Source organism: Lissotriton vulgaris, chromosome 4_1 (genome assembly GCF_964263255.1).
Source record: "Lissotriton vulgaris chromosome 4_1, aLisVul1.2, whole genome shotgun sequence".
NCBI classification, from domain to species: domain Eukaryota; kingdom Metazoa; phylum Chordata; class Amphibia; order Caudata; family Salamandridae; genus Lissotriton; species Lissotriton vulgaris.
In genome coordinates, this window is record NC_141691.1 from 164,638,762 (window position 1) to 164,661,853 (window position 23,092).

General features: G+C 43.9%; 1 protein-coding gene across 10 annotated transcripts in view; it reads left to right on the forward strand.

Annotated features, from left to right (window-relative positions):
* The window catches only part of ACSL4 (acyl-CoA synthetase long chain family member 4), a 264,204-nt gene that overhangs the window by 93,254 nt on the left and 147,858 nt on the right, over positions 1 to 23,092 (forward strand). For 3 of the 10 annotated variants that reach the window (XM_086918445.1, XM_086918453.1, XM_086918449.1), the window contains exon 1: positions 15,898 to 15,934. The exons of 5 other annotated variants lie outside the window; for them this stretch is intronic. The gene's annotated coding sequence lies outside the window, so the exon portion shown is untranslated. Of the gene's footprint in view, positions 1 to 15,897; positions 16,277 to 23,092 lie in introns of those variants that run through there. 2 more of the 10 variants (XM_086918452.1, XM_086918450.1) reach the window with 2 other exon arrangements.

Consider the following 23,092-nt stretch of genomic DNA (forward strand, 5'->3'; position numbering starts at 1 on the left):
TCTGTAAGCCGGTGTAAGGATATATTGAGCCCGGGAGTCGTGTCCTATCTCTGTAAATATCCCGATGTTTTCTTTAGTATCTGATTCAGCAGAGTCCTCCCGGGTCGCCGTGTTCCATACAGGAACACGGCGACCCGGGAGGACTCTGTCACAGCTGATTCATGGGTGCAGTGAAGCAATCTCCTGGTTTTCAGGAAGGCCCTGAAAACTTGTCTGTTTGAGCAAGCTTATGAACAGTAACTCTTCTGCAACTCTCCTCATGCCCAGCGCCATGAAAACTATGGGTGACCGTGCACTCTATAAGTTGTTATTAACATATTAACATATATAACATAACAGCTCTTCAGTGACCTGATTGACCACTCCAGGAGTGCTTCAGAAGTATCAGAGCCATTGTGTGCTTGATTGGCCAAGCTTCCGTAGTGAAACCATTTCACCAGCAGTGCAGGATGCTTCAAGGTCTGCTCAGCACACACGTCCAGCCTTAACAGCCAATCCAAACACTTTAACAAATGTACTGCTGCTTTTGGGGCAGGAGTGAATTTAGGGGGTGCAACAACAGCAGCTTCAGGCACTGCCATCCTCTGCTGCCTCAAAACCTCTCCAAGATCGCCTTCCCGTCTAAGCCACCAACTTCTGGTGAAGGGATCTCCCTTTTTGTTGCACCAGTTAGAGACCGTTATGACGTATTGTTGGTTCAACAAGCTTATCTGCAATGTTAGTGCCTTATCCCCTCCAGACTACACTTCTTCCTGTAGGATCTGTGGCACATGCCTTGGTTTTTTTTTAGGTTTTTTTTAGGAGGAAGTTGTTCTTGCCCTGCTGGTTTAAAGTGGTGCTCGTAGAGTAAAGGGGCACAACATTTTACTCCTTTCATGTCTCGATTCCCCCAGAATGTTGTAGATTGAAGGCTCGTCCTGCACCTTTACCATTAACCTTTTTTTGTCAGGGCAAGTTCAAGACGCTGACCCTGAGCAGGACCCTCACTATTGGGAATTGAATGGCGGCCTCCAGGATGCCTACTTTCATCTACTGGTCCTGCCCACTTACAGTTGTTACCTTGGATTCATTGTGTTTTTTCAGCATTAACGGTTTGTGGTTCTACTGTTTGGACTGACAACTCTTCTATGAGTATTCACCAAAGTAATGTCTGTGGCAGTGGCTTCACTGTGGAGATCAGGAATCCAAGCATTTCCATACTGTGATGGCTAGCTATTGAAGGAAGTGTCTTCAGAGTTGGTCGTAGAATGTCTTCAGTGCACTGTGACTCTTCTTCATGACCTGGATTCCATGATCAACACTGAGAAACCCCATCTTGCACCCACACACAGAGTGACATTCTTAGGAGCGGTTTTAGAGGCAAACCTAGTTCATGCTTTTGTCCTTCTCAGAGGATTAACTATTCAGCATATGATTCCAATTTTTCTTGCTCAGAACCAGATCCCTGCTCTGTAAGTCCTAAGCCTGATGACTTTATGCTTTTTGTTAGTGTTGCACACCAGAGGGAGCCCTTCAAGGGTCCCTAACAAAATCAATCGCTCCAGCATGAGTGGAACCTTCCAGCTTGGATGACGATTTTTGATTCTGTCATCTATCATCTGTACCAATGGATGTGTGTCTCGAATCTGCTGGTGGGTTGCCCCTTCATTCATGCTACCCTTCTCCTTGGGCTGGGGCACACATCTGTGCGACATCACAGCACCAGCCTTTTTCTGCATCAGAGCAGCGCCTACACATAAAGGTGTTGAAGCTGCAGACTGTCCTTTCCATCATTAACGCTTTCCTTCCTTCTATCTCAGAGTGTCAATCGTGTTTAGTCTGATAATGCCAACATCTGCAAACCGGTTGGTGTGAGGTCATGGTCATTTTTATTGGGAGATGATTAATTTCTGATGGTGTGCCATGCAATAGAGTAAATTTCCTATTGTGGTGCACCTCATGAGAATTAATGCTGAGTTGGTTCGCGCTGCAGGACTACTAGTGGGAACTTTATCCTGAAGTGACAAAAATGATCTTTTCCAGATTGGGGTATCTGTGTGTGGATCTCTTTACCATGACCTAAAACACAAGGTGTCCTTATTGGTTCCCTAGCTGATGCCTTCACGGTCGGCAAGTCTTCAAGCCAGGTCTGGAAGCATGCTTCACACATTCCTGGTGCTCTAATTTTGTTGAGTCCTGCAAAAGGTGCTGGAGGATTGAGAGCAACTGATCCTGATTGCACTGGACAAGCCGATCTGTTGGAACCTAGTGCTCAGCCCTCTCTTCCTGTCCTGCAGAGGGTCGACCTGTTTTCACAACAGGTTGACCAGTTCCTTTATCCCAATCCTTCAAATGATGTTGCGGCATATGTGGAGATTGTCCTCTCTCATATACAGTCCTTCTGCATGACACCTAAAGTTGCATATGTTAATGTTAATCTATATCTATACAAATATAATTAAGAGAGAGCCCAAACCTTTGAGGTAATGTAAATGTAAATGTACAGGAATTTATATAGCGCAAATCACCACTGGTTTCTAAGCGCTTGCTTAGAGAACCCGTCCTGGTATTCCCCTGTGAGATAATCCCAGCAGGGTATCCGCAAGGTGAAAGCCAGGCATCCCGCCGGGAGGGGCCGTTGTGGAGATTAAGCAAGCTGTTGCCCAGAGTCGCAGAGTGTGAACCCGTGGGTCGAGTAGGCACCGGAGCGAGAATTGTCGAGTCCATGGACATTTTAGGACTCAAGACCCCGCCGAGCCGAAATTGAACCCTGGTTCCGGGCTGACCTCTGCTTCCAGGTCTGCCTCCTCTAACCAGTGAGCCACACTTCTCCACAAGGTGAAGGTAATCTCCGGAATCACAGCACCAATCACAACACCCAAAACAGCGTTGGAAAGGGCAGTTGCAGCAGAAGGACATAGGCTATGCAGACGCCCACCATATACATTTCAAAGATAAAGAACCTTGCCAGCAAAGTAGTCCCTTGTGGGCGTGTCTGAGTTGTGCTGTGGGCTTGACAAACGCTGGGGGCGTGTGGTACGTTCCGCCCTTCATGCCATGTCTCATATCGTGTGCTGTGGGCGTGTGCTGAAGGCGTGGGCGGGGCGCGGGATTACAGGAAAAAAAAGTGAGCGTTGTGTCCAATTTCTTCCCAGGTTCTGTACATTCCAGTTCCGGGTGTGCTTGCCCCGCGCTCCCAGTGACTTGCACCTGCTTTACTGTATGGAGGTCAGGCATGGCGCTATTCCCAAGGGCCAGAAGGAGCGCAAACCGGGGCCATTGTGCAGGAAATGTAATCTCGCCTTAACTTCCTGTGACGCCTGAAGCGCACACTGGAGATTTTCCACCTCTGTTGCGCACAGGCCTCGTGCCACGCACATCCGGACACAAGGCCCGCCTCCACGGAAATAGCAAGACAGGGACTATCCCTCCCCCGGGAATATGTGATGATATTCCGCAAACCAACATCCCGCAAACCATCATTTCCCAATTTTTATAACGCGAGACTATTACTCCGCAAAGACATCATTTCTAAAACTTTTACAACGCATATGTCTTTATCACGCATGCCATTATAAAGCAAATGCATGTGTGGTAAAGTCATATACATTGTAAAAGTACATTATTAAAACATCAAATATATGTTTGTATATATGTGTATTTATTTTTATATATAAACAATTTTTTTAAATTTAATTATAAACATTTATTCTTTTAAATTGCATTATTTATATTATTTTTATTTATTATTTTATTTTATTACCGTTTACACCCTAAAAACTAATCCCACCCTGCTCCCTTTAAATACCCCTGTACCCCATAATCATAACCCACCCTTACTCCTTAAAATACCCCAACACCTTAAACACTAACCCATCTTAACCCTATAAATATGCGCTGTATCCCTAAACCCTAAAAATACCCCTGTACCCCAAAACCCAAACCTAGCCCTGAACCCTATAAATACCCCTGTACCTCAAAACCCAAACCTACCCCTGAACCCTAAAAATACCCATGTACCCCAAAACGCAAACCTAGCCCTGAACGCTAAAATATCCCTGTACCCAAAAACCCAAACCTAGCCCTGAACCCTTAAAATACCCCTGTACCCCAAAACCCAAACCTACCCCTGAACCCTAAAAATACACCTGTACCCCAAAACCCAAACCTACCCCTGAACCCTACAATACCCCTGTACCCCTAAACCCAAACCTAGCCCTGAACCCTAAAAATACCCCTATACCCCAAAAACCCATACCTATCCCTAAACCCTAAAACTACCTTGTACCCCACAACCCAAAACTGTATCTGAACCCTTAAAATACCCAAACGCCCCAATACATATACCTCGGTACCCCAAAACATATACCCTATACCCTATACCCATACTTACCTTTATCCAAACATAAAAAAAACATGCTTTTACCATTCATCCATTAACAACAAATTTCGTTGTAAATGTGTGCGTGGTAAAAGCATATAAAATGTAATGCCATGCGTTATAATGGCATTGCGGAGTCATGGTACTTTCGTAATGAAAGTATTCGGAGTGATGGTATGCGGAAATAAAGTTGCGGAATAATGGGTGTTTACCCTCCCCTGGTAAGTACATTGGTGGCACGGCGGCCCACATCTCCAGCAACATACTCGTATTTTTTCACCACCCATTTGAAAAATGCACAGGTCTCTCTCATTGATGGCCAGCACCGACAAACACTTTTAGACACACCTCCCGCCACAAGTTCTAGAATTGCGAACTTTAGAGCTGGGGAGCTACGTTTGAATCTCTGCATCAGCTCAACATCCAGGCAAATCGCTTTGTCTCCCCGTGCCTACCACAAAGGAATGTGTTCTTCTGTAATGTAAATTGTGCTCATGCCATGTTGTCGAGTTTGCGCTATATAATCTTGCAAGGAAAAATAAAGTAGGGAAACTAGAGTTCACACACAACTGAAAACGCACTCTTAAGTGCATCAGCAGTGCACTGTGAACCGGAGCGTTTCACAGGCCTGTCACAGATCAGAAATGCTATAAAAAAGAAATCCTACAAAACAATATACTACTGGCCGGCAGCAATTCATACCCGGACAACGTCTGTACGGGCTGCTAGTGATATCTATTTATGTCATCATGGGTTCCGGGAAGCCCGCTACTAAATGTATTTATGTAGGACTATGGAACTAGTTTGCTCAGTGGTGTGAGTGAGGTCTAAGCCCATTTCAGTCACACCTTTTGGATGTTCTACTCTTTGCACTATCTGCTATCCAACAGGACCTAGCACTGGCTACCATAAAATGTTGTTTGGCTGCACTATCTGCCTTCATGTTCTTCCCCGACTAGCCTTTGTTATTTAAGGCATCACTGGTGGTGTGTTTTGGGAACGTTTTACTCACCGGTTTAATTCCTACTCCATTTATTGTTCCTTTGGGGATTTTGATCTTGTGTTAAATTTCCTTATGGCATAGCTATTCGAACATTGCAGAGTGGCCAAGTTAGACTTCTGATTCTTAAAACTGTTAGTCACAATGACTGCGGTTGTAGGGTTGGTGATCTTGAGTCCCTTCCCGACGGGACATCATTTAGGTTCCTATCTGAATAAATAGGTTCTTGGTACCTCTCTGTCTTTCTTTCTGAAAGTACGACCTGCCTTTCATGTGGGCCATTACATTACTCTTCTGTCTTTCTTCCCTCCTCCTCATCTCACCAATGATGAAGAGCGCTGTATCCCAGGCATGCAGGGCCATCGACAACACATGCAAGAGCAGGGCCAATCATTAGGCCTTTGTTGGCTTCCCTGGAGCCAAGAAGGCCAAGACAGTGACCAGGCTAACCATTTTGCATTGGCTTACTGTTTGCATTAAATTCTGCTATGCCTTGGCCAAGATAGAAAATCCAGCAGGCATTCGCCATCAGTCAACCAGAACTATAACTGCTTCAGCTGGCCTCACCAAAGATGTTCCTGTAATTGACATCTGCTGGGCGGTCACATGGCCACCCTTTTATACCTTTTATACTCATTGCTGCATAACAGATCAAGTGTGCAGTGATGGATACTTCGCAAGGACGGTGTTGCATCACTTCTTTTGTACTCACTCCTCTATCCCACCTCATAAAAAAGGCGAGGAATCTGCAGGAAAAAGCCTTCAACAGAAGCAAAAGTTATTTACCTTTGTTAATGATATTCCCAATTGACATGAAATCTTCCTCCAGATTCCTCAATGCCCACACTGCTCCCCGGATAAGTTAGTGTTGTGATTAATAAGATCCCAAGGTGTACAAATGTATCTTATGCTGTATTGTCATCGTCTTTGCAGCTCCCTCGGTTCCTCTTCACACACCATAATGAGGCGCAATAAAGCTACTAGAAACTGACTCCAACTTGCTGAATGGTGGCTTATGTATGTCAAAGGCACATCTTGGGCACGTAGGAGTCAGGATGGCTGCCGGGTTTAGGGGACTGTGGTGTCAGAGGAATTTAGAAAGGTGTATTGTGCTTCCTGGTGACACTGGAGAGCTATTTCTGGTGCCCGGGGATATTCATGAGGCGAGGAATCTTTGTGAAAATAGTATTCTCCAGAAATATAGTTACAGAAGGTATATACATTTTTCATAAAAGCTATAGAAGCAACTGTTTCCTTTAATCTGATGCAATTTAATAATACTATTCTAACATGGCTGGTTGCAACCACTGCTGGTCCATTGCACCAGCATTTTGAATTCGAGCATCTGTATTGTGAGAAATTAATTAGAAGGATAACTATACAAAGAAATTGGGAAATATTGGTGTGTATACTAGATCTATTCACTAATACAGTGGCACATAGTCCAGTAGAAAATAAATAGCATGTCCTGCTCGCTACTATAGAATGTTTTTTACATCCGAATTAGCCTTGTAGTTCACTATAATAAGCTTCAGAATTTTCCATGACAATCTGCTTAATTTCTGAAACTGGTATTTTCCTGATTTATGTGTGTATAGGTTGGTGGTAAATGAGTTGTGTTATACCAGTCCAAGAAGGGCAGCACTAATAAGTGTTTCTTGCTGCATTGAGTATATATCGAAAGGGCAGGACCAGGGGACCCTACTCATAAAGGAACCAGGGTATATACTTTATATAAAAAACAAAGGTTCGAGTGAAAAATTAGAATTACTCCTTGTAGTAACAATAATGCTTAATAGCAGATAGAATCGAGGGGTTGCGAGCAATGGCAGGGAGAGAAGGCACTTTACACGGAGCAAGTTTAAATGAGAAGTCTGTATTTACAGAAATAATTCACAGTATGTAAAATCATACACGTAGTCTCAGTGTGATGGTGTCCCCAGTGTAACTTAAAGAACCAACATTAAACATTATAATTGTGACCTAATGTGACAGTATTTACACGGTTTCATAGGTCAATAGTATTGAGAAAGCGACCATTCTGAATATTTAGACAGAGATAGATACAACAGACACTCAATACAATCATGAGTGCCACATGTGCGGTTCGCTTCCTATTATCGTCGAAGGCGTTTCGACCCTATAGGGGATAGAGCGTCTCGTCAGGACTAAGGATGCAGGGACATCTAGATCTGGCAGTGCTGAGTCATACGGGCGTGAAATGTGAAACCAAGTGAGTGAAAGAGTAAAAACGTTTTACTCAGTGAACCCAGCCGGGTTCACTGTTGTGAGTGACTCGGTAGCACAGGATCTATGCTCGTGGTATGGATAACGCGGTTATCACACAGAGAGCAGACGGATTGCCGCGAGTCTCTCCAGCGCCACCGAGCAGGTCCCAAATGGTATCATCCATTGGACCCATCGCCCGCCATAAAGGCCATTTTCCTTGGGTTTCATTAACCGGCCCTTACAATATCGGCGCTCTGCCACGAGCATAGATCCTGTGTGTGTGGAAGAAGGGTCAGCAACAACAAAACGTCAAAATAAGTCTGTCAAAAAGAGACAGACTGGTAGCTCATCCCGGATCATTTCAAATATGTTGCTGAGAGAAAAAAACTGACGCCCATGTGCTTGGGTGGTGCCTGTATAAGTGAATATGATGTAAAATCCTGCGTCACGCGGAGCCTAACGGAGCCACCTGATGGCACGCAGGGGTAATGCTCACGCAAAAGTTTTCGGATCCAGTCCGACGCCTAGGAAATTCAAAGGTAAGAAATCTGAAGCTAGATATTGTCTCTATCAGAAAATGCGTTACTGAAGATAAATAACTTTGTTCATTAGGTTTGTTAGCTGGACCACGTGCTACAATGACCAGAGCAGGTGTAAAGTAACCATTGACCGCTCCAGCCCTTACGTGTTTTCTTGCAGCCTCTCCAAACATTGGTGAGTTAGGAGGAGGGCTGTCTGTAAAAACCGTGCTAGCTTATGGGGTTGTGTTAGGACTTAAGCTGTTATAGTCCTAAAGATAGGAGGAGCTAGGCAGCATAAGAAGTAGTTTGATGCCACTACTTGCAAGTTAAACACTATTATACTGACTGGTAACATACATTCTCTAGAAGTGCCTAGTGGCATCCAAATGTTTCTGTAATAACAAAACCATTTTGTTGGTGTTTTTAAATTACTCACTCTTGTTATATATTGTTGTTGAGAGAAAGTGATACCAAATCTATTTGGCTTAATTATTCTCCTCAAGTCTGGGTGAGCAATAACAGCCAGAGGTGGTCCCTCCAAGGGAAGCTTCTTGTTTTCCTTTTTTTTTTTTCTTTCTCAATTGGTTGGTTAACCCAAATTCATTTGTAGTAACACGTTCCAGCAGCTATTTGTTTCTACCTTTTCAATTACGCCATACTTTACCTCTTCCAGTGAGTTACTGAGAGCATGTCCCGAAGTACCTTGGATGGATAGTTTATTTAAAACACGATGTGAACTTACGTCTTTAGTGCAGCAAGTCATATCTGATAGAGACTTCTAGCCGCAGTTTCCTTACTCTAGAATTATCCCCAGGTGCCAGACTGGATCTGGAAAAATGTTCACGAGCAGTACCCCTACGTGCTGGTAGGTGGCATCGGTCAGCTCTGAAGTCCCAGACCTTCAGCTGCCCTTCCTGGCTGTCAAGAGGAATGTCTTGATGGAGATGCTTTAGCTGGGAGTCACCCAATCCGAACTGCTTCTCCTCTTTAACGAAGCCCTCATGGATCTCCTACCCCTGGTCCAAGCCTTGCACATGGGCTACTGTGAATGGGACAACTTCACAGCGCCATCGCCCTACCATTGGGGGATCCCAATTCCCTCACCTGACACCCCACACTGGAGAGCTTGATGGTCAATGCCATGACTTTCAAACTAAATCCTGGCTCATTTCCTACCACTCCCCTGGATAGGAAATCCAATAGGCTGGATACCTTGGGAAAGATGTTTTCTTCGGCCAGTCCGGCACTGCAGTCGGTGAACAACTGCGTGCCTTTTGAGCCGATACTACCACTCACTTTGGGACTCGGTTGCGCAGGTGCTGCCTATATTTTCGATGGAGGCCCGAGTCATACTCTCCCAAGCTATTACTGACCAGAGGGATGCAGCTTAGTTTGCCATATGCTGTAGACTGGATACAACCGACTCACTAGACAAGAGTGCATTGGTGGCTCTCAGACTTCATGCCCGGTTGAGAACCACAGGCTTTTTGGAGGATGTACAGGTCTCACTCATGGACATGCCTTTTGATGCTCACGTTTTTTCAGAGACCAGACACACTCCATCGCTAGAGCATTTCAAGGATAGCAGCGCTATGGCCTGGTCCTTGGGTCTTTTCATCGCCCCTTGAAAACTCCAGTCCACCTTTCGCTCCTATTGTGGCCTCGGAAGGGACTTCCAGCTGCGTCTCTGCCCGCCCATCCACCATTGCACGCAAGCTGAGGATGTGGTACCCACAGACACTATGAGTCAAGCAGCCAGAAATTAGGCCAATCCACTATTCCCCCTGACAGCAGAAACCTTCAAGCCTCTTTAGTTTGCCCCCCGACCATCATAGGCACCCAGTGGGAGCAGGATATCCCACCACCTGCACCACTGGAGGTGGATAATAAGTGACTGCTGGCTTCTCCGGATTGTCTGAAGGGGCTACTCACTTCCTTTCATGACTACCCTTCTTCCCATTCCACCCACGTGCGACAGCCTTACTTTGCCAGGACATGTCCGCTCTCTTGGCCAAGAGATCCATAGAGAGGGTGCTGGCAGCAGAAGTAGGTCATAGTTGCTATTCCCACTACTTTCTGGTGCCCAAGAAGGACTGAGGTATTTGTCCTATCCTAGACCTGCTCCCTCTCAATTTCTTCCTAAAAAAAGGGAGAAACTCAAAATGCTCATGCTCACTCCTGTACGGTCTGCTCTGGACCCGGAAGACTGGATAGTACCATAGGACATGCTGGATACATTCTTCCACATCCCTGTCCTTCCTGCCCACAGGTGTTACCTGTGGTGCATCGTGGACCACAAGCACTTTTAGTTTGCCATGCTTCTTTTTGGCCTCATCAGCACCCCTCGTGTGTTCAGCACGGTGATGGTAGTGGTTGCTGCGGAGATCAGGGGTGCCAGTCTTCCCCTATCTCGACAACTGGCTTTAGAAGATGGGCTCGACCCAGGCAGGCTCGTCTCTCACCTCCAGACTACAGCAGACCTCCTGCATTTGCTGGGGTTCACTATCAAGGTCCCGAAGTCACATCTGACCCCTTCTCAGACGCTCCCTTTTTATTGCCGCTGTTCTGGCTGATGGGGAGTGATACCCTGAAACCTGTCCCAGGATGCCTGTTTCCGGTCCAGGGAGGGCATGGCCTGGCAGTTCGGGCTTGAGTGGTCCCATGAGGAGCAGGGTCCAGACTGATTTTGTATATGGCTGGCTCCAAACTGGGTGGCATAGTGAACAAAAGAAAGATGGCTTAAACCCAGATCTCTTGACTGGGGTGAGTGGTTGAAAAGTTTCAGCACTCTGTCCATCATCTTGTTATGTTTGCTTAATTATTAGCAGACTTGATTACGGCAACACTCTATTGGCTTCCGCAAATAAGTTTTTGTAAGCTAAATTACAGGTCATGCAAAACGCAGCTGCTGGGCTTATCTGTAATCTTTCCTCTAGATGTGCTTTTATGCCACTCTTGGGATCGTTACATTGGCTACTGATTAGAAAGAGAATCCATTTCAAAATCTGCTGTTTCACTCACAAAGCTTTAATGGGTATAGGTCCCATTTATCTGCCTCAGAAGCTTTAATGCTCTCATCCTAATTGGACCTTGCAGTCCATTAACAAAGCTTTTCTTACTATCCCCCGTATCCGACGGTCAAGATGTGGAGCAGATCCTTTTCATATCCGGCTCCCATCTATTGAAATAATCTGCACAAGAGCGGATCTGGAAAGGCTAATTCTAAATTGAAACAATTATTAAAGACCGCTTTATTTTGAAACCAGTATGTTGTTTCCCTGCTGTTTTTGTGCCGAGATACCCCTGTAGGGGTGATTTGAGCACGATATCACATGATATTAACATAACTTTGAAACAATGCATATTGTACAGAACAACAATGTGGTTCGATTGATAGCACTCGGCATCACATTGTCCTAGGGTACCTGCAAGTAGACCTCTTGCAGCTCCGACAAGAGTTACTTGTTTTCTTGGAGCTGGACTAATATTAATATTTGGATGAATGAATTGGACTGATCCTGATTCCCCAGGCAGAATCACTGGACGTTTCCACTTGCAGATCCATTTGTCTCCCCACATTACCTGGGTGGGAATATGGGTGCTCCTGGGTACTTTTACAAGCAAAAGTCTGAATATAAATAAGCTTGTTTGTTGGTGTTCACAAACGTTTTGCCGATAGTTTAACTCTTTAAAACATGTAAAACTGGTTCACGGAGCTGTACAGTAGAAGTCATTTGTTGAGCTGCCCTTGTCTGGTCTCTCACGAGTGGTAGAGAGGACAAAGTGCCCATAGATAGTCTGGAAAAGACATTGTTCCGATTCACATAGTCGCTAAGACTTTGCAGAAACCACACTCGCAAACCATGTGCTGTTCTTGTTAATTTCTCACCCTAGAGAGGCACTAACTCCTGCCCCCTACCTACACACATGCATGACTACAGTGCAATAGGTTTCATTATTTGTAGTTAGTTAGTGTAACTTTCCTCCAGTTCCAGCCCATTGAGTCATCATGGGGTGAAGGCCAGGCCATTGATTCATGAAGACATTCATCTTTTGACCTGTGTTGTGTATCTGATTAGCTCATGCTTGAGTTTAGAGTTGTGTAATGGTTGCTGTGACACAGTATCAGTAAGTAGTTCTCCATGACCTTTGTTCTAGTCTGGTTAAGTGCATATGTGTTGCATTTATGCATATACAGGCTTCATTTGTAAAGGTGTATGCTTTGAATACATGCATTTTGCAAGGGAGAACAAATCGGAGAATCAATTGTGTTTTCCCTTTGTGAGTTTGACATACCGCAGATGCCTTCACAAGTGACTTAAAGTATGTCTCTTACAAGCTGAGGATTTAGGGAAGGTAGAGGCCTATATTGTTGTGTTGCAAGTATGCATTGTGATCAAACATCTGGTTAGTGTAGAGAAACCCTGTCGAAAAAGCATTTGATTTAGAAGATTAAAAGGCACCGGTGCAATGCTTCTGACGTACTATGCCTTGGCAGCTTGTTTGAGGCGAGTAATGGAAATGTACTAACTATGCTTCCCTGGTTTCTAGATGAACTGCAGTTAACTACTTTGATTTGAATATTTGCAGTTTCTGAGGATTAATAAAAGAATGTGAAGTTGCAGATGATTCACTGGCTACGGGACTAAATATCTGTCTTTCCTGTTCCAAATGGGAAGATTGTACTAGATATCCGTTGAGGCAGCAGGTAACAGAAACGCTCACGTTTGATAAAGGTGTCTGGTTTCTTCAAGAGTCCGTCTTGCCTTTAATTTTTAGGCCACATAAATTGCGATGGCTTCGGGTATTGTGACCTCGCGCCATAACAATTTATAATTCTCCGTTTTATGGAAATGGTCTCCTTGGATAGCCATTTGCCGTGATAGAGTAGAAACACTTTGTGACTTGGCTGCTCACTCAGTCATCTCTTCTTAGACTTTCACCAAAGAAGCGTGGTGCTAGGACATCGGATTCTAGATTGACTTCGACGATTTGCACAGATTACCAGCTTTTTGGAATTCTGCCAAAATCCAGAGGAGCTAGCGTGTGAATCTGCACATTTTCATTGGCAAAATTACCTTTTATTTCTGTATCTGAAATATTTCTACGAGTGGAGAAATCCCTTGCCCTCACACCCATATTTGCACACTTACGCCATATTTTTTGAACCAGGTGCTGGTGTGCAAATTAGATCTGATATTTTGCATAAACTTCCTGCTGCTGCGACATTTTTCAGCAACACTTTTTTCATGGCATTCATTTGTAGCAAGCAAGGGGGAGAAAGTGATTTGCCCTGTATCACAGGATGTTCAGCCTCCGCCCAAGGTCCAGAGCCGGCAAATCTGGATGTTAAGCCACACCCTATCTTAGTTTTGTAATGCCAGGCAGAGCAGAGAACGAGAGAGTGGGCTTGTACCTGGCTTAGATGCTTGCTATGTTGGGCCGGTCAGTGTTTTAGGGTATAACTTACGGAGACACGTCCTTAGCCGTGGGTTGCATGCAGGAGGCTGCTAAGCTACCAGCTCCTGTTTAACAGGCGCGTGCCCACGCACTAGACCGCTGTTGGTGGTCGGAGGCAGTGTACTCGCTGAAATTAAGATCTTTTGCTTAAACATGTGTGGGTCTCTGTGTGGCTCTGTGTGTGGCTCTGTGTGTGTGTGTGTGTGTGTGTGTGGCTCTGTGTGTGTGTGTGTGGCGCTGTGTGTGTGTGGCTCTGTGTGGATAGCTTTTTTTGTAGGTGGATCTATGTGTGGGTGGCTCAGTGTAGGTGGCTCTGTGTGTGTTGGCTCTATGTGAGTTGGCTCTATGTGAATGACTGTGTGGCTGTGTGTGTGTGGATCTGTGTGGGTTTAAATGCAATAGGTCATGCATATACGAGTGATTAAGCTATTGACATTGTAAATGCCATTTATTTAACGATTAAGCTATTGGCAGTGTAAATGACAATGCTGTTTGTTTATGATTTAAAAAAAAACAACTAAAAAAAAATGTCATGAGCAATGCCAATAGCTCTACCTTTAATAAAGCCTCAGACCATTGCATTGTAAATGCTTGTTTTTTTAAAAAATGACTGACGTAACTGTCTGTTGCACTTGATGCCTTTAATGTTAGTTGTTTTTTTACTGCCTGGATCTACGTAGCCTTGTCCTATACATCCACAACGCTCTTGGGTGGCATTGGTATTAGGACTAAAGTCAAATGCCACCCTAGGAATAAATGGCACTCAGTTAGAATTTTAGGTAATTGAGCGCTCGGAGGCGTTGGGGATTCTCCCAGTGGGTGCATGTTTACTCAACTGCTCGCGGTATTTCCAAAAGATTTATAATTAACTGTTTAAGTTGCCTCTCCACTTTTTTGAATCTGTAAAAAATACCTCCTTGTGAGGCATTTTACGAGGAAGTCATGTGTACTTGGTCTTTCACATGTGACCTTTGTGATGCTCAAACACAGCTCCTGTATATCTTTATAGCGCCTCTAACTGCACTTTCGTTGTTAATCGCACTTGATGGCTGCTGTTTCTGTCGCTGGATTTAATAGGCATTAATGTCGTTACGTCGCACGGCTAAAGTAAGCATGTCTGGTGACTGTAGATGTCAGTAGGGAGCGTTACCTCTCTGAGTCACTCATCTTGCATACCTATGTCGTGCGGTTGGCTCCTAAGAGTGCCAGTACTTCAATCGAGTAAAAAGGAGTATTAAGATCAGTACAAAACGAGTTCGATAAATCCGTTCAGCCGTCTCTAACCACCAGGCCACGGGTCCGCGGCCCTGCGTCTGACCCAAGACTTCCGTGGGCTTTGGCGCTACGTATGATGGGCCCCCACAGAAAGCGGCGCGTGGCCTCCAAGACGCTGTAAATCACGAATACTCGCAGGCCGTGGGTTCAGAGGGTCTGCTTTACGTCCCTGGCTCGGAGTAAGACAATCCCTCAGGCCTCATTCTTTCTCACCCCACCTAAGCAGTGGTTTAGTCGCCGCTGTTTTTTTCCCGAGAGAATGGTTGATCGGTTCACAATTTTTTTTGGGTGTGTAAAAATAGACTTTATTTAGAATTTTTTGTCTGACACATACATTTCAACCAATTCCATAGGGTGATGTACAAAAAACAACCTGTGTAGGGGATACACACAGGCACCAACTTACCGGTTTTCCGTCAAGATATTTTTTATAAGGCTCATTTTTATCTATGCTGAAGTGAAGCAGATTTTAAGTAACCCATTCTGTCCATTTTTTTTTATTCCAAGTTTTTACTGCTTTTTCTTTACCTTGATGTTTTTATATCCAGATAATAAAAAATCATACGTTTGTCTAAACAAATATGAATGACGTCTTGTACATCTAGATTTTAATATTTTTAAATAGAAGCAGATTTCTAGAGATCCATAAACTTTATTTTGCGCAACTAAGTATTTTCCTTAGGGCTCTTATTTTTATTTTTGATCGGTTCACAGATACTGCATGTAAGTAAGGATTACCGCATAGTAACTTAAACGGACAAGACAACACTTTGGAATGGCATGAAGTCACCGGTCACGAGCGCTACGAAGCCCGACGAATGGCAGGCTGCGCTACACAATGCTAATATCCCAAATAAGGCGCTTCCATGTAGCGTGGTCCCGGGGGCACGACGCGCATCCTTCCCGCCCCGCCGGTGACGCAGCCGGTGGCCTGTGGTAACCCTTCACCCAGTCATGGTTAGACGCCCTTCTTTCTCAATCGGCTGTTGTGGGGGCGTGTCCGCCCGCCCGCCCGCGGCCCATCTTAAGAGGCGTTCCTCCTCTCGCTGCGCAGGTTCTTCGGCTGGCTTTTGAGGAAGAGGATCTCTGGTGAGCTGGCTGCGCGCTTTGCACGAGATCTAAAATGCTTTTATTTGGGCACTCGGCGGGTGAAAAGTGAAATGTTATTGCTTGGTTGTAAGCAGTCTACTTTGCACAGGCGTGCCGGGAGCTGTGGCTTGGAATGACCCCCCTGCACCCCAGGACTGTCCCATCGCACCATCTGTTTAGAAGCGATTTAAAGGCCTGGGTGTCGGAGTGTTGCAAACCTCCACGCAGTATCGGATAGCTCCAGCGCCTCGAGACCCGCACGGGGGATTTGCCGCGCACGCTTTATATACATGTTTGGATAGATTGATGCCTGTTGGCTCCTGAACTGCGACTGTCGGAAAGGTGTTTTTTTTTAATCCTCCGCGGGTGTTGTTTGGTTGGTATTGTACAAATGTGCTCTGTGCTGTCTTGTTAATGGACGTGTGCCGATGGTCAGAAACTGGGTTCTTTTGAGGGGTTCTGTTCTCGTTTCCTTCATGTGGTTAGTCGCAGTTGCTCGAACACGTCAGTTCTGAGGGAGAGAGGGAGGGGCACGTGATTTGACATTACTACGATGCAGCATGTGTCTAATGAACACGTGTCCTATGTTGTGTGGCGTTTCTGTCCCATGTGCCGCTATCAGTAAAGCAGTGTGTGGGTTTACTGCGTGTTGTTGTGTCGGTTATTCCTACTCGAAGGTAGGTAGAAATCTGAAAGGACCTGTTTGTACTTTATTTTATATTTTTAGAAAGTGAAGTTCTTGGGTTGAAGCATAGTTACGTCAAAGCGGGCTCAGCTGAGAGAGGCAGAAACTGCTGGATGGGGCTCTTGCATGAAGCCTCCTCCTGGCCCCCACCTGAAGCAGGCAGCTTGCTTCTTCCATCCGTAGTGGGCTACTCCGCCGCCGCCCTGGGCATGTGACGGAGGCGCTGGGCATTGCTGTCAAACATCTTGTAACTACTGAAATGCGGCAGTGAATGTTTGGTGACTGATCCTCAGAGCTTCATGAAATGGGATGTCTGTTCGGAAAGTTACAATTTAAGCTTCTTTGTTTTATCATGTTTTTTTTATGACCATGTCACTCACTTTGTATGCAGTTCGACAACATACAGAATTAGAAAACCTAACCATAGGAAGAACAGGGATTCCACTGAACATGTGTGATAAACCCTCCTTCCAGAAAGAAAAATTCTGTTCTAGAGTCACCTCACCCACCAGGGTAACCCTTGGTGGCATGCTTCATCGGGGTCCTCTCAGTCATCTGCAGATTGAGGCGTGCGGCGACTTGCGAACTACGTAAGAGCACTTCGTTTTTGGACAATATGTGTGGTGCAGTGATGTGGAGTGGGAAAAATAAGTTAAAACACCTAGCTAGTAAGGTAATATTTTATTCCTGCTCCTAGTCAGTATGTTTAAAAATCAGGGGTTAATACTAGGGAAAGACGTAACTGTAATGCGTATGGTATCCCTAGTACCAGGTCCCACGGTGTATGCTCAGCTCAAGGTTCTCTTGGATCCTCGAGCCTAAAATAGACTGATCCTTCATGTTTCTTATATCACCACCCACAGTCATGTGCCAAGAATTAAAGACCAAGCATGAACTTGATGTGAAATATGAGAGTCAAAGAAAGAGACCCATCTAGTGCCTGAATTGCACAGTGTGAAACCAGAGAACCGGGGATCAATCCTGGCTTCCTCACCTGACCAAATTCTGTGATGCTGGGAAATTGTTTTATTTCACTTTGCCTCCTTTTTCTTAACTATCACATATGAGAACACATTGAAATGCACGAGTTCCAGATCGGCACTGTACGAAACCAGTTGTGTTTGATTTAGTGCAGTTTAATGGTGTTACAATTACATCCACAACCTAGGTCCCCCAGAGGGTGCACATGGCAAATGTCTTTCCTTTTGGCTCACTAATGGCATTGCTGGCATCGCGGGTAAAGGCATAAATGTTTGGAAGTTCATTTTGAAAACTATCACTTCTAAAAAATGCCTCTAAATCCAGTGATATAATCTATGTGCTAAGGTTAAATGTGTCTTTGTAACACTACGGAGTGAGGTCCTGGGATGTGAGGGCAGCTGGACCAAATAATTCAATACACACAAAAAAGGTGCTAGCCACACACTTAACTTTTTATCTCTAAAGCTAAGAGAAACAAACCAATCCTAGTCTTATGTTTGTTGGGTGTATTTATTTTTACCCTTCTGGATTTATACTTTCATTATACTACTTTCAGTTTTCATGAATGAGGAAGACCACTGTACATTAAATAAACATTTACACATATATACAAAACAATTTCACATCTTGCATATATACACAATAGATACAATCTTCATCTGTATCTCACTACTTTTTATCCACAAATAATTACTCTTTGTAAGATAATTGTCAAGTAGTAATAGTTCAACAAAAAACCACAATAATGAGCAAAGTCTTGCTAAAAGAAAGGTCAAATAAGACAAGATATTTGATCAAAATCACAATCAATGTAATTATTTTCTCCATCATTTATGCCGACGCGTTTCGAATCTGGAGTTAACAATTTCCAGATTCTCATCAGGGCTCTGTCGTTTTGGGATGTCCGTCTATGGGATATAGAAGAAGGGGATTTATTTACTTTAAATTCTCTATTTCTGCATAAACCCCTATCATTAGATGTCACATCTTATCTCAAGAATACCTGTTGTCTTGGACGGGCGCTCCCGCAGGTCCACTTCCTTTTGTACTAACGAAACGTAATCCACTTTGTTTTTCATAGGGAGGGATCTCCTAACGTGCAAATGAGAGAATTACTTATCGTTCTCGATCTTGAGTCAGTCAGCGAGTGCCTAAGGGCCCAAGGTCCCCGTGTTCCTACCTCTTTTGTTAATGGGCGTGTGTGTAGACTTCTAGTGATGATATCTTGCATTCGGCGCGATCTGGGAAAATAATCAGAATCGGCCCTTAGTGATCTATTACGGTTACGGCATGTCTCTATCCCTAGCCTTTGAAAAGAAACGTACCTTAGTTAGTTATTGCCGGGCGTTTTACTTCCCTTGCTGCTCGCTTTCACCCCTCGACACGCTGTTTTGACTCATTTGCACGGTAGGAGATCCTCCCTCTAAAAAACAAACCTACCTGCAAATGTGTTGTCCCTTTTTCCCTCCCTAAAAGCACACTTTGCCCTACCTTTTGTAGGAGTAAGTTGTTTACAAGGTGGAAATTGCCTTGTAAATATTTGGGAATACCAACAAAAATCTAACTCTTCTGGAAGTATCTGTTCCTACGCTAACCTTGCACTGTGTGGGGAAAATCTGTTTGCATTGCTCAATGGAATTGTCCTTAAAATCCATCAATCCAGTTTTGTTTTTTGCGACTGTAAGGTAAACTTTTCTGTAATTAAATAACATACAATATATCCAACCATTTTGTATACATACATAATGCCATATAGTACCTCACTACCGTTTCATGGTGCTTTATTGAACAGGCTGATAGGCATGGCCTATACAGTATCATGTGCGGTTAGTTGAAGTTGGGTTAGTTAAATTGTGTTTTCTGCAGAATATGGAGTGCGTAATTCCATGCACACGCCGACCCCACTGATCTGGGAGTACGAGTGGCACTTTAAGGTGTGCCCGAGTGCCTACATCTACGAGCCACCTAGATTTAACGATCTAGGAAATAAGTCTCCGACAGGAAGTTGAAAAAGTCAGAAGGATATGGTTGCAATTTAATTGTATGTTGAGCGTCTGCAAAAATCTAGCCAGGCTTTCCTCATTTAAGCTTTGGGTCTTGATGAGAACTCTCTACCAAGTAGAAGTTCGAAACGCGTAGACCAGTGTTTGTAGAGCCATACGACTTTCAAATTAAAAAAACATCGCTCCAAACTTAAGGAAATTAGACAAATTTAATGTCTATGGTTGTTGTATAAAATTGTAATTAACATTCAATTGTAAATAATTGGTGTGGTAGTGTAGTATGTGGATGTCTAGTGGATGAATGGTTGACTTGTTGAGTGACTGTGAGTACTGAATGATTGTGAATATGTATAATTCAATGTTTTATCAAATTGTTGTATTTGTTTTGTAGATGTTGAAAAGGTAAAATTGGTGAAATTTAACCAACAAATGTATTTAAAGTAAAAATAAAACAAGTGATTAATTCAGAGTGAAGTGAAAGTCTCACATTCACATTGTGTTTAATTCAAATGTGCAGTGGAAAAAGGATTAGAAAGAACAGTATTGGCAATTGTTCAGTTATCTATTGCTGCAGAATAAAGCATCTTGTGGGCTGTAGACTGGTGCAGTCCAGCTCGATATATATACTGTCTCATTGGTCAATTATGTGCTTGTCTGAAAAGTGTGCTGCCATTTCTAGGTAGTGCATTTCGGAAAACTGGCACTCTGTTCCTTTAATATTATGCCCTGTGTTTTATTCGTATTTATTATGAGCAACATCTACCAGAAAGCAGCGGAGGGCCAGATGTGCGAAGCATTTTTCCGGTCGCATATCAGGCTGTGTGCGACCAGAAAAATACTTTTTCAAATGTACAATTTGGTAACTTGTCAGTTTTTGTAAAGAGCGTCCCTTCCAAATACCGTATCGGTATGGTATGTATCACGGTTTTGTGACGAATGCTGGTTGCAAAACAGTAATACTTTACCACCAATTTAAAAATTTGCCAAGAAAGAGTCCTCAAGTGACCCTTTCCCCTTTGAGAATGTAAATATTTTTTAAAAGCAGGCAGTGGATCCTCGGACCACTGCCCAGTCTTAAAAAATTAAACTTCAAGGCTTCATTTTTGTTTCTTTTAAAATGCACCCCATTTTTCATTTTGGATAAACTGGCATCATTTTAAAAAAATATATATATGTAAAAAGCAATGACCGGCATGGTAGTCTGCTTACCTCAGCAGACCACCATCACTTCGATGGCTGTGATTCCTAATGGGTTGCTAAATGTGACCTACCTTTTTAATATTTATGAGGTTGGTCAATTTGTGACCCGCAAGGAATCCCTAAATGAAACTGAGTGACTTTCAAACATTAGGAATACTGATTTCCTAATTTAGATTTGGAGAGAATCCCAATTATTAAATCGGTATTCCTAATGTTTGTACATCTGGTCCTTCGTTGTTAGGCACAAAGGAGGAGAAAACAAGGAAAGGAGTCAGTTAGTCAGAAGCTTTTTCAGAGTACACTTGAAAGTCTTTTGAGTCCGAGGGTCTGAGGGAGAAGGTTTGGTCCATAATTCAGTACCCACTGTAGGGAGTTGTTTTTCTTCTGCATTAGGTTGTGGATAGCGTAATGTCTTTGATGGAGATTAGGTTTCTTTCAGACTTGGTCTGTATAAATAAATGTGGTGAATTAGGAGGGGGTTTTTGGTGTGTTAGGTTTTAGTCTTTTGTCTAGTCCGATGGTGGTTGTGCTGCCCTGCAAGATTCCTTAACATGTGACTAGCCATCCTCAGCAAGTAACTTGGGTCCTTCTGCTAAATTGCCTTCTGTATGATGCACCAGATTGTGAACTTACTTTTTACCCCAAGAGTAGGCTTTTACATTGTTTTATTGAGGCTGCATTTGTTCTGTTGGAGGGTCAGCCTGTACACAAAAGTCACATTGGTAGGCTTGCAAAGTCATGCTGCTGGTAAGGTTTGTCACAAAAAAGGATCCGAGAGATGTAGAATAATTCTGCAAGGTCAACCTTCAGGTTGGAGACTTGTCTAGTCTATCCTGTTTTGGAATGCCCCCAGCTACATTTTGACTGAAAATCCTCACCCACTAAAAGTGGCAAGCTTCACCATCTGGGTCATCCTCGCAGTCACCTTCTGTGTGGGTTTTTTGGTCCATGGTAGTCTCCTGTCGGAAAGGGGCCACTCCGATACAAAAGCGGGGCATCTTTGTAAGTTTTTCCTCCTGTCTCTGTCTCTACCATCACCATAGAAGAACGTGTACAAATGTAGATTCGACTTTTGTTTGACTCGAGCCTACTGTATTTTTATTTCTTCTATATCGTAGGTAAGCCAGGCATTTTCTGCTCATTATTTCTGTAGTCTTCATTTCTTCGTAGGAAGCAAGTCAGAATAAGCAGAATCATTTAAGTAACTTCGGCTATGCAGATGGTAGAAAGTAGCAGACCTATTTTATCATGTTGTCACTGCAATCTATTCGATTCTACAATTGATGCTGTTAATGTTCCTCATAAAAAATGTAAAAAAAAACTTTAGAGCTGGCTTATGGTGTATTTCTGGAACTAAATATCCTTGCCCCTTATGCTTTTTTTAAAGTAACCTTTTATTTATGCTCTCGTTTTCGTTTACCTTGAAAACACCCTTGAGACTTGATGCCTGTCACTTGACATCTGTTTTGCGCATTACAAAAATATTAGCTAAGGATTGACCTTAAAACTGTCGCCTCCTTTAGCTCATGGTCATGATGCAGAATGAACTGGATACTTCTGCCCTAGCCTCGTGGTGGTGTGCGCATGCACCACGGGTGCCCTATGCTGAACTAAGAGCAACATGTAAGAAAACTAGATCTGTCAATGCAGGGGAAAGCAGGATTATTAAGTGCTGGGCCAGCTTAATCTGGGGATTGCCTGGGGGCATACTGGCAACAACCAAGAGCAACGACCCTCCCAGTTAGATTCATGGAGAGCCCGAAGAGAGGCCACGTCACATCTCTGCATCTAGAAGGGTAGTGATGTGACACGGCGAGTTGATATGGGCATGTGTTGACTTGTGGCCTTCTGGTTGTGCAAGACCTAGAGTCCGAATCCAGGTCTGGTCTTCAGTCGGACAATCACAAACATGAGGTGCCCTAGCATGGAAAGGGCCTGATGAGGCTGTTTCCTATGACCATCCTTCTGCCCAGTTAGAGGATAGATACATTATGGTTTGCATAAAAGGAATTTGTTAGCTCGCTCATTAATGCTCCTAATGTTCATACAAGGATGTAATTAATGATTGCTAATGCATGGTATTAGATTTTTGCTTCGCGTTATTTTTGTCTCTAAGCTGACTGCACAGTTGCCTGAAAGAACGAATGCTTGCAGCATAAATAGAGTGAACATTGGAACAGGGCAACACCCCTCCCCGCCCCCCATTGCCATTTACCTATTTGAATCCGACTATTTTAGCCCCTGGCTTGAGATATTTTCAATTCCATCTCGGCCACATCCCATCCAGAG